Raw genomic sequence first — 14,174 nt, 5'->3', positions numbered from 1 at the left:
GGATTGGACATGACTGAATGACTGAACTAAACTGAACTGATAGCATATTGACACAAACATACTTTTCACAGGTCTAAGAATGAGGTTTTTTTTTTTTTTTTTTTTTTAATAGCAAATTATTGACAGGGACTTTTGCTAAGTGGTGGGGCTAGGGGTGTTTTAAATTTTTTCTTTCTTTTTGCTTATTTTTTTCCAAGTAAATACAATGAATACATATTGGGATAGACATAGAAGAAAGCAAAGAGAGGTTGTTTTTTAACTTAGAGAGCTGTTAACATTAAACATGATCCTTCCCTGTGGCAGAGCAATTTAGGGCTAGCCTTTTGGAGGTCATTGTTGGGGTTGGGACTATTTGGTAATAAGATACTCTTAGGGCACAAAACCTAAGGGTGTATCGAAAAAACTCAGTAATAAGAATAATAATATTTTTAAAAGAATATTTGAAAATATTCAATATTTTATAATATTTAAAGAAATCAAATTAATGCAAAAAACAGACTCTGAACAAAATATCAAAAACTTAAATAAAGGCAGGGTCACACAGGACTGTGATTAGAGATGAGTCAGGTGAATTGTGGTAAATCCTGTGTTTATGGCTCATTTTTAATAGAGTGAATTACAGTTTTCAATAAATTTTATTTCCATAGGGCAGGAAAATTAGCTACACAATTAACTCTAGGAAAAATCTTTGGCTTCTTATAGCTCTGCAATATTTACTATGTACCCAAAATAATACTTACTGCACTTCTTATAGTTCTGTCCTTAGGCGATTGAAGGTGTTTCATAAACTGTCTGTGGAATAACAGACATGGCTTGTCATTTCTTAGCATATATAAAATACATTTCCTCAAACATTTTTTTTTTTTTTGGTGAGTAGCTCACTATATATAGTAGCTTTGTACAAACTAATTTCTTGTGAAAGAAGATGGACCTGTGACTGAGCAGTGTGTGTTGAAGTGCTCTTCGGGGAGTTGATGTTTTGTTTGTCTTTTTAGTCCTTTTAAATGGAGAGAACAAAGTAGATCCCAATCCATGTGTTTCTAGGGTAAATGTATTTAATCACTTTTGAGTAGCAGAGGTTTCTAATCTTTAAAGCAAAATCAATATGATGCTCTTTTAGAGACTTCTTTCTAATGCAAAGAAAAGAACCTTAATTTGTCAGTGTTTTCACTTAGAAAGAAGATGGATGTAGAAACAAATTGTGACAGAAGGCGAGAATTCATGTTTCACAGATAGTCATTAGGGTCTTCTTTTTTTTTTTTTTTTGGTTAGAATTAGATTAAAAATTTCCCCAGTCATATCAAAGTCTAATATCTCTGAACAGCTGTAGGTTGTTTCAGAGTAGTTGCTATCTCATTTTTTAAAATTTATTTTTCTTTTCTCTTCATCTCTTTTTTCTTAACTTCATAAAGGGCTTTCCAGAATTTCCTCCTCCTCACTCTACAGCAGAGACTTTGCAAAGTGATTTATTCAGACTTGTGCATCTTTTCTGAGCAGAACACCAAAAATGATGTCTTTCTTGGGCTATACTTACATGACATGAGAATAACTAAAAAGTGAAAAATACTGCAGCTACCCTCATGCCAGCCAAGCAACAGCAAAGAAGTCTCAGTTAGAAAGCTGCCTAAATCCCTTTCCTACAGGGAAACAAAAATCTGGATTCATTTTAATAATATTTTTCACAACTCACTATTCCCATGATAATCTAATCAGCATTGTCAGATTGCCAGTTGAGTAATTCAAAGGTTGTTTCCATTAATTAGTTTTATAACCGGATGACTTGACTCTCCTGCTGCCATATGAAAACTAGCAGAGATGAATATGTTGTGCTTAACAAAATAAATAACTGCTGAATTTGAAAAATGGAGTCAATTTGTCTTCTGTCTTTTCAGTGGCAGATGCGAGATGACAGCTAAATGAGTGATCAGTCCATTTAAGAGGAAGATGTATATCAATATTGCCAACCACTGCCATCGGACACACATACATAATTTGATAGGCTGACATAATTCTGTAGGTAAGCAATGTAAAAGCCACTAAAATTATGGTAATCTTGATCTATGGTGAGGAACGCTGAGCCCTTACTCATTCATTTATCTTAAGTACTGAGTGCTCAGGGCTCAGTTGTATTTGACTCTTTGTGACCCCATGGACTGTAGCCTGCCAGGCTCCTCTGTCCATTGGATTTTCCAGGGAAGAATACTAGAACAAGTTGCTGTTTCTTTCTCCAGAGGATCTTCCCAACCCAGGGATCAAATCCATGTCTCTTGTATCTCCTGCATTGGCAGGCTGATTCTTTACCACTGAACTACCTGGGAAGCCCCGTCTAAGTACTGAAAGAGTCTGTCTAGTCAAAGCTATGGTTTTTCCAGTAGTTATGCATGGATGTGAGAGTTCCACTATAAAGAAAGCTGAATGCCGAAGCATTTATGCTTTCTTTTTCTTTTTTTTTTAAATTTTATTTTATTTTTAAACTTTACAAATTGTACTAGTTTTGCCAAATATCAAAATGAATCTGCCACAGGTATACATGTGTTCCCCATCCTGGACCCTCCTCCCTCCTCCCTCCCCATACCATCCCTCTGGGTCGTCCCAGTGCACTGGCCCCGAGCATCCAGTATCGTGCATCGAACCTGGACTGGCTACTCATTTCATACATGATATTATACATGTTTCAATGCCATTCTCCCAAATCTTCCCACCCTCTCCCTCTGCAACAGAGTCCATAAGACTGTTCTATACTTCAGTGTCTCTTTTGTTGTCTCGTACACAGGGTTATTGTTAGCATCTTTCTAAATTCCATATATATGAGTTAGTATACTGTATTGGTGTTTTTCTTTCTGGCTTGCTTTTGAACTGTGGTGTCAGAGAGGTCTCTTGAGAGTTCCTTGGACTGCAAGGAGATCAATCCAGTCAATCCTAAAGGAAATCAGTCCTGAATATTCATTGGAAGGACTGATGCTGAAGCTGAAACTCCAATACTTTGGCCACAAGATGCTAAAAACTGACTCATTGGAAAAGACCCTGATGCTGGGAAAGATTGAAGGCAGGAGGAGAAGGGGACGACAGAGGATGAGATGGTTGGATGGCATCACCGATGCAATGGACATGAGTTTGAGAAGCTCTGGGAGTTGGTGATGGACAGGAAAGCCTGGCATGCTGCAGTCCATGGGGTCACAAAGAGTCGGACACGACTGAGCGACTGAACTGAACTGAATTGACTGAAAGTTTGAGTCTTGCCCTTGGGCACTTTCGCACCTACCTTCTATTCAGGATCACTTCCTTGGCAGAGTCCTCAACTTACCTCAGGCCAGGTGACTGTTAAAAGGCACAAAGAAGGCATCCCTTTCAGGTCCTGAAAGTCATTGTGAACACAAACTCTCTCCTACTCAACTTTCATTACCCTGTGTAGATTTGTCAAAAGCCCATGTCATGTCAGAATCTAATCTGGGACTAGTACCACACAGGTGAACAGATGACTATCAAAATCCCATTGGAAAGAAATTAAATTTATGGGAAGACATATTGACTGTATATTCTTCAACAGTACTGGTTCCAAACCTTTTTGTAAGTCACGGACTCTTCTGAAAAAGGAATGCATTTACATAGGTATTGCTCCTTGGAAACTTCAGATATGCACAAACCTAACTGAATTTTGCATTCATTTTTTTGTATATAATTTTTCTGTGAGTATAAGGATAGATGGATATGGACTCCAGGCCAAGAAACTATTCTAGTTTTTCTTATTTTTATACATTGAGGAGCAGACTGGCCCCCAGGCTACTTCTTTTTGTCTTCTGTGGAAGTCTCTGGAATTGCTGTATAGTGTTTTGCTAAGTGTGGAACATGGTGACTTTGGTAGACAACTGACAGTCTACAGACTGACAGTGGTACTGTATCTACTATGGGAGTGTTTTTGAATACTTTGCTTACTGTACTTAAATAGTTGTCTTATCAGGAACAAAGAATACATTTTTCTTCAGAACTAGTACTTGGAAAATTTGCTTTTTGAGCAACTGGATTGATTTTATTTTAATTACAGACATAGTGAAAATGATTTGTATTAATATTTTCTTGGGTGAATTATTTGCTGGAAAGCACAGAGACACATTTGCAATGTATCTCCAATAGTTGCTCAGTTGGTATTTTTGTTTCTTTACTTTGTAGCTCACATTATTAAAGAAAAAAAAGTGAAATCCAAGTGAATTAACTTGGAAAGATATCCGTGATATAATGTTAAAAAATGAGTTGCAGAATAATTCACAGAATAGGATAGCATTTTTATAAAACAAACAGTCCCCTTATGTATTAGTATGAGGATAGAAATAAATTGTAAATGTGAATTATAAGAGAAGGGAAGTTAGATTTGGAGAATCAATATGGGGAGAGTGAACTCTTTGTTACCTTGATATTTAATTTGTAACGACAAGCATGTTTCAGTAGAAAGATTACCCCCCTAAGCAACCCCCATTCTCATTTCTGTCCTTCTAGTAAGGGGGTCAGATGTGTAGACTGGCCATTACAGTGTAATGTGGTAAGTGGAGTGGCAGAAAGTGATGCTGCCACAAGCCAAGGAACACCAGGAACCACCAGAAGACGGAAGAGGCGAGAAGGGGGATTCTCCCCAAGAGCTTTCTTCTTTAGAGTGTGGCCCCAGAATGCCTTGATTTCAGGTTTCTGGCATCCAGACCTGTGAGAGAATGAATTTCTGTTAAAACCACCCAGTTTGTGGTTGATGGTTAGAGTCGTTCTAGGAAATGAACACAGAGTTTAATAAGAGAGGCTTTGGTGGGAGAGTGGTTGGTGAGGTTGACCAGCCCTGAAGGGGAGACTGCCCTGTGCTCTGACTCCTTACTTCTTCCAGTTTCTTCTTTTCTTCTGTCTTGGATTCAGAAGGTCCTGCCTGATTCCCATGGGAGCGGGAGCTACAGCTCTTGTGTTCCTGGTGTTGCAGTGAGCACATGATGAGAGAAGGAGGCTTGGACACAGCATGTGGAGCTCATTTGTGAGTCAGAAATCACTTGAAGTGTAGAGGAATTTAAGGAAACACAGGCATAACAACTAACCACTGTGGTGATGGTTATTCTTTGCTTAATTGTAAAAATAATGCCTGTTTGCCATTGGGAGTATCATTTGCACAGAAAGAATTAATAAAGTCCTTAAAAATGTCTTATAATCATGTTTGCACAATTGATTTTCTTAGCAAATTATTTGTAGAGATGGTACAAACTTAGTTCCAACCTGGCTAATTTATGAAAGTCTAATTTAGTTCATTCAAAATTATTGACACTTTATTGTAGATAAATGCAAATCACATATTTGCTTTTATGTTTGCATTCAACTTTATTGTAGGTCATATAAATAGAATAAATTAAGAGAAAATACCTTGGGACAAATAATGATATGCTCAAATACACTGATGTGCGGCTCACTTAAAGAGTCATTTTTGCTAACCTAAAAACTTTTAATCCTTCTCTATCTTTATGGAAAATGCATATCTGTAGTTACTAATTAGAATGCTCATTTTAAAAAATGTTGAATTATTCTCTTTTAGCTGTGTTCCATATAATCAGTGATTGCATTCTCTTAAAAAGCAGACATAATCCTAGTAAATAAAAGTGACTGGGACTTCCCTGTTGGTCCAGTGGCTAAGATGCCAAGCTCCCAAGGCAGGGGACCTGAGTTCAATCCCCGGTCAGGGAGCTATATGCCACTTGCTGCAACTAAGAGTTTGCACATCACAACTTAGAGTTTGCATGCTGCAGCCAAAGATTCTTCATGTGCTCGGTCACTCAGTCGTGGCCGACTCTTTGTGATCCCATGGACTGCTGCCCGCCAGGCTCCACTCTCCATGGGATTTTCTGGGCAAGATTGCCATGCCACAACTAAAAGATCCCGTATACTGCAATGAAGATTGAAGATCCTGCATGCTGTAACTAAGACCCAGCACAACCAAATATACATACGCACACACACATACACACACACATATATTTTAAAAAGTGATTAGAACATCCCTGGAACAGTGCGGACTTTGTTCTTTCTATTTCACTGTGGCATCTGTGAACAGCTATAAACAGGGGCTGTCTCTGAAATGCAAATGGTGCTTTGGTTTCATATGAGGCAGGAGCTCCTTTCAGCTGTAGAAAGAGGGAATTCTGAAGCTCTTTCCCATGTTTATACAGAACTTGTAGTACCTCCTTGCAAGGGGAAAAGTCCAGATGAGTTTATAACAGCTTTATTATATTATTATAATTACCTTTAAAATACATTATGACAATTCTTTATTCTCTGTAGTAAGGTAATTTTTGTCATCTTTCTTCTTATTTTTATTCTTCTTTTATTGTCCTTGGTATTCCATTTGTTTTTTTTGATACATGACAATGTTTTTAGTTTGGTCCTATTGTTACCATTGCTAAATTTAAAACTGAACTCTGTGAATTAAGATTATTGTTCATGAAGTGGATAATAAGTAGATGATACACAAATAGATCAATAGATAGATGGTGAGAGGAAGACACATGGGGGTAGAGTCTCTTTTTTGATGGTTTAAGGTCCTTTTTTTTTTCATTTAGTTAGGTAATATAGTCCTATGGTGAGGTTTGCTCATTAGCTACTCTGTTCACTTTATTGATTCAATTTATTTACTTGCTAAGACAAAGATGATAAAATACTACTTCATTGAATGTGCTTTATAAACCATGAGCTCTGCTTGTAGCATGTTGGTCAGGGTCCATTAATCAATCTGGAATGTATTGATTAAGCCTCCAACTTCTCACTTTCTAAAATCAACAATACAAGATAAGGCTTAGACATGCAGAGAAGGTCTGGTGTTGGTGAGAGATTGTGAGACAGATGCCTTATGTCCTTTGAAGTCAGAATCACAAGAGGACCAGAGAAGCAGGGAGTGACATAGTAGATTAAAGACTGGCACTAGCTGGGGGAGAAATAGAAAATCTGTTTTCTACAGATGTTTGGAAACAAGATTTTATATAGTTGTGAAAGAAAGTTGTGCTTTTATAGCTGCATTATAAATGTAAGAATTCTTGAAAGGACTTATAAGCGATGAAGCACTTGAGTACCTTAAAGGAAATTTATTTTTGCAGAGAAGTCTATAGACTCACTGGACCTTAATAAATGAAATCTTTAGCAACAAGCTGTAGGAACTCTGGAGGTAAGAGAGGGACTCCTGTTGGAAGCTGAAGGCTTGTAACTGGGGTACATGGGCAGCTGTGTCTCATTCTTCCACATGCTGAGGTTGTGCTTGGTGGCAGGTGGGGAGAAGCAAGGACAATGCCTCAGGTTGCACTGAGGTAGAGTGCTTTCAGAGGAGAAAGTCAAAGTAGCTTAGTAACTATATAGTTTAGAGGAGAAAGTCAAAGTAGCTTAGTAACTATATAGTAGTTTAGATAGGTCAGACTCCTTGTGTCGATTCTGTCATCGTGGGATTGCTCATTCTGCTTTCCCAATCTTCAGCCTCCATAGGAGTGGTTCTCAAGGCATAGTTGCTAGGTCAGCAGCATGAGCATACTTTGGGAATTGATAAACTTGCAAATTCTTGGATCTCACCTTGTATCTACTGAATCCAAAACTCTGGGGTGGATCCAGCATTCTGTGTTTTAACAAGCCCTCCAGATGATTTTGATCCATGCTAGAATTTGAAAATCGTGGATCCCTGCTGTTTTCTCTGCTTGTTTTACTTTCAAGGCCTGATTATTTTTTTCCCTTTTCTTAGGAGCCTCCCACATTTACAGGACCTAAGAAAATACCTCATACATAAGATGTACTTGATCAGTAGTTGCCCTATGAATGCTCAAAACTCTGAGATTTTGAAAGGAAGGAGAATGTCTTAGTTTGACTTTCTAGCACCCTCTCAGCCGTGGTACTTCTGATCACCTCTGCCCATCACTAGAATTGCTTTTGTGTTTTATGTCATACAAAATGTCAAGTGTTCCATAAATAACAGTAAAACATGGAACCTGCCATAAGGGAGCCACAAGTAGAGTGTGACAACCATCTCAAAACAATTACACTAAAGTGTGTAAGTAATGTGTTTATGATGAGCATTCTTCCAAAATTTCTTAGAATAGGATCATCATAATTATTTTATGTACTTTTCCTCAGAAATACCTGTATTTCTCTCTGATTACATGTTCCATATTTTGGTTCAGAAATTACAATGACTATGGTCATAATGAAGCTAATGAAAGAAGGGAAATGGGTATTTAGAGAAGTAAGGATTTTAATAGAATCCTTAACCTGAAGACAAGACACTCAAACCATTCAGGTATTTTGACTTGGGTTGGGGAGAGGATAATAGTTTGAGAATTTGGAGAGCTATGGGATCCTTCCAGTTTAATACAATTACTTAGAACAAAGGGACGTGTGTTGGAATGGTATAAGAGTATAGGTCGAAATCCCAACTCTACATGTATTTGCCGTATAAATTTCAAGTTATTTAATTTCTCTGCATGCCTAGTGACATAGTTGTATCTGACTCTTTGTGATTCCATGGATTGTGGCCTGTCTTCTGTCCATGGGATTATTTTTCGAGCAAGAATACTGTAGTGGGTTGCCATTCCCTTCTCCAGGGGATCCTATATACTGACTTCTATGAGTTTTCCAATACTTAACCTTTGTAACCCACAAAAATGGAAATTTCACATGATTCAAATCAATATCTACCTCAAAGAATTGTGGGGATTTGTGAAGTCAGTATATAAGATGTTTGTATATATAAATTTATATATAAATGTTCAAAAACCAATACAATATTGTAAAGTTAAAAAATAAAATAAAATTTAAAAAAATGTTCTGAATTATTTTTGAGAACATTTTTAGTATGGAAGGGGCCTGTTTTTTTTTTTTTTTTAATCCTATATTTACTACTTATGTGGACATAAGGATGTAATATCTTACATGCTTGTTAATATTTAAAGTATTCACAATTTAGTGTTGGTACTTGTCTTAAAATGAATTTTGAATTGCATAGAACACTTACCCCTATTTTGCTTTGGTTTGAGGAGGGAGAAAAATAGCTTAAGGCTGTCAGCCTTTGGTATATTAAAAAACATTATTCATGTTTTCATTTAGGCTCTCCTGCAGGACACAAAGCCTGAGCAATGGGTGTAAAATGGCTTTAACCCATCAGCAACAGCCCTGTTTCCGTTATGGAGCATCTCTGCTAGGCAGGGGCCTGTCACATCTGTGTCAGTGCCATACATTCCACACTGATTGAAATTCAGTCCCCAAATACCAGTTAATAATAAGGAATAGTTGGTTTTCAAGGAGGAGACAAGAATCTGTGATAATGCTTTATAGAAAACAGTGTCAAAAATCATGACTTGGTGCCTGTTTGGAAAAGAAGGCAGAAAGAGAGCTGGAAATGCTGCATGGTTTTATTCACTAAAAAAAAAAAAAAAAAGTCTTTGCAGCATTATTATCCTTGGGTGTTGGCATTGAGCAGGGCTGGTGGAAAGGCTTATTTCCATCTTGAATCTTTATCTTCGAGTCAGGGTTGTGTTGGGTTTTCCATCGCTTGGCAACAACATCCAGTTCTAGGTTGAAAACTCATGGGACGTCTTACAGTTGCAGAGAAGATCATCTAGAATGTGCCATGCCTGCCGTTTGTTCAGGCAGCAGTTTGTTAATACTGGTTCTCTTCTCATTTCTCTTCTCTCTCAGCCAGCATTTAAACAGTTGTTGAAGGAGAAAAATACGTAGTGTCCTCATGCCTCTATCTCACTTCTGATTCATCTTTCTCCCCTGATGGGATATGTGAAAAAGTCTCAGTGATTGGAAAAATGGCATTTTGAAATTACAGCTCTTTCTTTCTGAAAAAAATTTTTTTTTGCTTCCAACCAGAGGGTAGATGGTGTAGGTGTGGTGGAAAGAGCTTAGAATCAGGTGGTCTCACTGACTCGATTGATTTCACTGGTAAAATAAAGGGGTCTGGATTATATTATGAACATATGAATAAATGTTTCATGAAGTCCATACTAGCTCCAACAGTTCATATTATAATCTAACTCTATTTTATCTTAAAGAGAAACATCGCTCTTCTCAATAGCTTTCTTGCTGTGACTTTTGGAGACATCACTGTTTTTTTAGCAGCTAAGGATGGCCTCACTATAAAAACATTTACAACTTGACTCTAAGTAAGAAGCATAGAGTAGAAAGAGCACGAGATTTTATGATCCTTTGAGTCCTCAGTACCTGAGACATAAAAATGTACCTGTTAAGTTTTTTGCTGAGTAAGTCAGATGGGAAGTTAGGAAGTGTGGATTCTATTGCTGAAGCAGGCTGGCTGTGTAACCTTGGCCAGGTCATGACGGCCACCTGGGCTTGTGCTGGGGAGGCTGTCCTAGGTGACCACAAACATCTTTCCTAGCTTTAAAATTCTGTGAATCTGGATCCCAAAACAAATTGCTTCTTGAAAGCTCTCTTTACGCTTTTTAATAAGCACTTGCATTTTGAACATTCATGACATGGAACACAGTTATGTTTCAGTATAAATGTTTAAACTGGTTGCAGTAAGAGCACCGATAAATATTACATTAACCAGCTTTCATCTGGAAACTCACAGGATAGAAACAGTGATACTTTAGTTTCGTTCCTTTTTGAGGAGCAGAGCTGATGCAGAGGAAGGAAAAGGAAGCCAGGGGGAGAAAGGGCAAAATGTAGTGGTGTTGAGCGTGGGGCAGCTGGAGCACTGAGGAGTGTGAAGACAGATGCTGGCAGGGTGGGAGGCGAGGTGGAAAGAAGAGCGGGGTACCTCGTGATGTCTTTGGCCAAGATACAATCAGGCAGAGTCCTGGTGCTGGGTGCCACGTGTGCACATGGCTGCTTACTCTTCCATATGGGTTTGTGGCCACTAATTCTTAGCAGTCACGGTCTAGTTGTTTGTACTTTCAAGATTTAAGTCCCAGCAATATGGGTGCATCCTTAACCTCACTGTGCTTCAATCTCTTCATTTTTAAACTGGGGATAATAATGGGGATTATGTGATAGTACATGCAAAATGCTTAGGTTAGTGTTTTATGAATGTTAGCTTAAAATGAATAAACATCAAAACATTAGCTATTATCTTTATTATTACTGCTACTATCACTCATTCATTAGAAGAAATAGACCAGCTCACTGCTTAAATGGAAGCAAGCAGAGTGTTGGCAAGGTAGCTCCTGCCTTCATCCCAGAAAACTACCCAAACAACTTTCCCTCTGAAAAAACACTTTCCTCTCACACGACTTTAGTTCATTTTATGGCGACCTCATTCTCTTGGGCAAAATATTTCCCTCTTACTGTGATACTCTTTCAAAATGGACATATTCACTGAGGAGAGCATATTAAGTCCCTAAGGTATTAATATTATTATGAAATAACATCTAGAATCTCTTTTCTGTTTGATGAGAGAGAGAGAATGAATATGAGTGAATTGAAAGGTGAGAGTGAATTAGATCTAGGAAGGGGAAAGGATTATGTCCTTAAAGAGCAACAGGAAAGTGGAGGTGAGTAGGAAGACTAAAAGAAAAGCAGCCATCAGAAAGGACAAGTGTCCTCTATTTCAGACTTCTGTTCAGCAAAAAGGTTGCAATTAGTAGACTGTAATTTCATGAAAATTTAGATCCAACATAATTTTTTGTAATTCCCACAGTAATAGCCTTGGGGCTTAGTATTTTTTACATCTTAAAATGAATCTTCATTTATATTTGCAAGAAAAATCTGCAACTTCTCTTCCTTTGGATATTTTGTTGATATCTCCAGTTTTCTGCCATTTTTGTATATTTAACAGAGACACAATGGGGCTTGCTCAGTACGGATTTGACAGTAAAACAGGCTGTAAAAGATAAAAAAGGTGGAGACCAAAACATCACCCAGGGAATTCTGTAGGCAGAACATGTGATTATAGGCCCCTGCAGTCAGGGGACTCTTGAGAATGATTAGTTCTAGTCATCAGAATGAACAGAAATATGGATATTGACAAAGACAGAAGCTACGTGGAATATCTTAAAGGTGGTATCAGAATGGAAAGTCTTTATATGAAAAATTGGATTAACATCTGATTATTTAAAGTCAGTGCGTTTTGGAGTTATATATGACCATGGGTAATTTAAAAGCTAGTCTTTGGTGGAGAGGACAGTCATTGGTCTTTCCCCTCTTCTTGCATCATCTTTACATCCCAGAAAGCAAGTGCTGCTCCTTTCATCAGTCCCGTTATGGTTTCTTCTTTTACAGCTCTAAGTCCTTTTCCTCCATAACAGTTCTCTTCATGCTTCTAAACGTGGGTATTATTCTTACTTCCTATCTGGACCTCTTTATGGACACTCCAAATTTGTACCTGTTATTCTTGTATATTATTTGTCTGCGTATCTAGATTATAAAGTTTTTGAGAAGAATTCCATCTGTATATCCTATACAGTATATTTTTAATATAGACATAATAAATACTCAATTGTGGTCAAGTAAAAATTTCAGTTTTTATAGGGAAAAATGTAAGATTATCTATTCAAATTAAAAGAAATTTGTCTCCCTGGAATTGGTGACTTGAGAGTAAGGAATGTCATCATACTGACTAAGCAATTGCTAGTGATAAACCAAAGTTCAAGTATGTCAGTCAAAAATTTCATTTTAAAGCAAAACCAATAAGACAATATTTGAGTCCATTGGTTCATGCATCATAATTATACTTGCACAGTATATTCTGTTTTCTTTGAACTGAAAAAATTCTGCTGATGTCAGAGTATTGGGATTTCCAATGTACTAGAATGATTTTTCTTTTTTTACCAATAGACATGGTTATTTAATTTTAAGGGATATTGTAAATATAATTTATTTATAAAAATTCTCAGAATGCTAAACAAATTCTTTAAGATTTGGCATGTAGTTCATGCCTCTTTATCTTAAAACCTTATTTTCTTTCACACAATCCAGTGACATTTTCTAATAATTTATTGTAGGTTGGTGTCTAATATTTCCCTAAATGTCCTAGAACTTGAGGGTTGATTTTAAACAAGTGAAGTAAGTCTCAGAGAAGCCACTGGATCCAGGAGAAGGAGCATCGTGTTAGAGGGTCTGGACTGTGTCCAGAGTCTGGCCCATTCTACGCAGACAGTGGCTGCCGAGGTCTTTAAAGTGGTTTCTCTTTGCTCCATATCGAAATAAAATTTAGTCTAAAGTATCTGAGGTCTTTCGTAAAAACGTCTTACCCAATGTGGGTGGACCTAACCTCTTGGCCTGGAACAGAAGGGAGAACACAGGCCTCACCTTCTCCGAGGAGCACAGCTGGGAGATCAGGTCTGGCTTTATGCACTTGACTGCCCCCACAGGGCGGGGCAGCTTGGACACTTTCTCTCCCCAGCTGCACTGCTTCGTTTTTTCTAAAGGACTTACAAGGTACAAGATTCTTGGGCAGCAACACTGCAAGAGTACAAATGTAGCAGAGGAGGGGCACAGAATGCATGACTTTGTAGCAGTAGGTTTCCTTTTTTCCTTTTTCTGTTTTGGTGGAGATTTTGCTTTGGACTATCTAGAACAGATTAGATGGTGATTTATATTTTACAGTGTAAACATTATAGGATGTCCTTTCCTATTTTTTGTCTGCGTATCTGCTCCCTCAGTCCACGTGTGGTTGTGACATAGGCGTCCTTCCCCTATGAGAGCATCTATCTCAAACTTTCAAAATAACCAGATCAGAGGAGGGGAAGTTCTGTGTCTAGAATTTTTTTCAGTTTTATTGAGATGTATTTGACTTATAATGCTGTATAACTTTAAGGTGGGAAGTCCTGGTGGCCCAGTTGTGAAGAATCCACCTGCCAATGTAGGAAACACGGGTTTGATCACTGGGTCGGGAAGATCCCCTGGAGAAGGAAATGGCAACCCACTCCAGTATTCTTGCCTGGGAAATCACATGAACAGAAGAGCTTGGGAGGCTGCAGTCTGTGGGGTCACAAAGAATTGGACACAACTTAACAACAAAAAAGATGTGCAGCATAGTAATTTGAAATGTATATATATTGTGAAATTATTACCGCAATAGAGCTACTCATTGCAGCATTATTCACAATAGCTAAGACAACCTGTCTAAGAATGAATGGATAAAGAAAATGTGGTGTGTGTGTGTATGTATATATATATATATATATATAGACAATAGAATATTATTCATCCATAACAAA

Source organism: Bison bison, unplaced genomic scaffold (genome assembly GCF_000754665.1).
Source record: "Bison bison bison isolate TAMUID 2011002044 unplaced genomic scaffold, Bison_UMD1.0 scf7180017864041, whole genome shotgun sequence".
Lineage (NCBI taxonomy): Eukaryota > Metazoa > Chordata > Mammalia > Artiodactyla > Bovidae > Bison > Bison bison.
This window is presented reverse-complemented; position numbering follows the sequence as displayed.